Raw genomic sequence first — 1,868 nt, forward strand, 5'->3', positions numbered from 1 at the left:
AAAATGAATCTAGTGCTATGGTCTGAATGTTTGTGTCCCCCGCAAATTAATATCATGAAATTATAACCCCCAAGGTGATGGTATTAGAAAGTGGGGCCGTTGTGGGGTGATTAGGTCATGAGGGTGGAGCCCTTATGAATGGAATTAGTGCCCTTATAAAGAGATCCAAGAGAGCTCATTTGCCGCCTCCTTTCCCATGAGGACACAGGAAAAAGATGACTGTCTATATATCAGCCTTCACCAGTCTCCAAATCTGCCAGTTCCTTGATCTTGGACTTCTCAGCCTCCAGAACTGCAAGCAATAAATTTCTGTTGTTTATAAGCTACCCAGTCTATGTTTGTTATAGCAGCCCAAACAGACTAAGACATATGGACGCTGACCTTACACCTTTCACAAAAATTAACTCGAAATGGATCATAGACCTAAATGCTAAATACAAAACTATAAAACTTCTACAAGATAACACAGGAGAAAATCTAGGTGATCTTGAGTTTGATGATGAGTTTTTAGATCTATAAAAGAAAATATTGATAAATTTTACATCATTAAACTTAAAAACCGCAGGCTCGTGCATGTAATCCTAGCACTTTGGGAGGCTGAAGTGGAGTTCAAGGAGTTCAAGACCAGCATGAGCAACATAGCAAGACCCTGTCTCTACAAAAAAAAACAAATACTAGCCAGGCATGGTGGCATACACCTGTAGTCCCAGCTACGAGGGAGACTGAGGCAGGATGGCTTGAGCCCAGGAGTTTGAGGTTGCTGTGAGCTATGATGAGGCCACTGCACTCCAGCCTGGGTGACAGAGTCAGACTCTGTCTCAAAAAAATTTTTCAAAAATTAAAAATTGCTCTGTAAAAGATGTTGTAAAGAGATTGAAAAGACAAGCCACAGACTAAGAAAATATATTTGCAAAACATATCAAGTGAAAGACTTGTATCCAAAATATACAAAAAACTCTTAACATTCAACAATAAGAAAACAAACAACCCAATTAAAAAAATGGGCAAAAGATCTGAACAGACACCTCATCAAAGAAGATATACAAGTGGCAAATAATCATATGAAAAGACGCTCAACATCATATGTCATTAGGGAATTACAACTTAAAATGAGATATTACTACATAACTATTAGAATGGCTAAAATCCAAAAAAACTAACAATACCAAATGCTGATAAGGATGTGGGGCAACAAGAACTCTGATTCATCACTGGTGGGAATGCAAAATGGTATAGCCACTTTGGGAGATGGTTTGGCAGTTTCTTGCAAAGCTAAGCATATTCTCACCAAATGATCCTGCAATCACACTCCTGGGTGTTTATCCCAATGAATTAAAAACTATGTCCGCCCAAAAACCTACACATGAATGTTTATCTAGCTTTATTCATAATTGCCAAAAACTGGAAGAAACCAAGATGTTCTTCAAAAGGTGAATGAATAAACAAACTGTGGTACATCCATGCAATAGAATTGTATTCATTTATTTATTATTTTAGAGATAGGATCTTGCTCTGTCACCCAGGCTAGAATGCAATGGCATGATCACAGCTCACTGCATCAGGTGATCCTCCCACCTCAGCTTCCTGAGTAGCTGGAACTATAGGTATGCACCACCATGCCTGGCTATTTTTTTTTTTTAGAGATGGGGTCTTGCTATGCTGTCCAGGCTGGTCTCAAACTCCTAGCCTCAAGTGATCCTCCTACCTTGGCCTCCCAAAATGCTGAGATTACAGGTGGGAGCCACTGCATCTAGCCCATATAATAGAATATTGGTCAGTGACAGAAATGATCTATCAAGCCACAAAAAGATATGGAAGAAACTTAAATGCATATTGCTTCATGAAAGATGCCAGTCTGGGCCGGGCGC

Source organism: Propithecus coquereli, unplaced genomic scaffold, assembly GCF_000956105.1.
Source record: "Propithecus coquereli isolate 6110/MARCELLA unplaced genomic scaffold, Pcoq_1.0 Scaffold239, whole genome shotgun sequence".
Classification (NCBI taxonomy): Eukaryota; Metazoa; Chordata; class Mammalia; order Primates; family Indriidae; genus Propithecus; species Propithecus coquereli.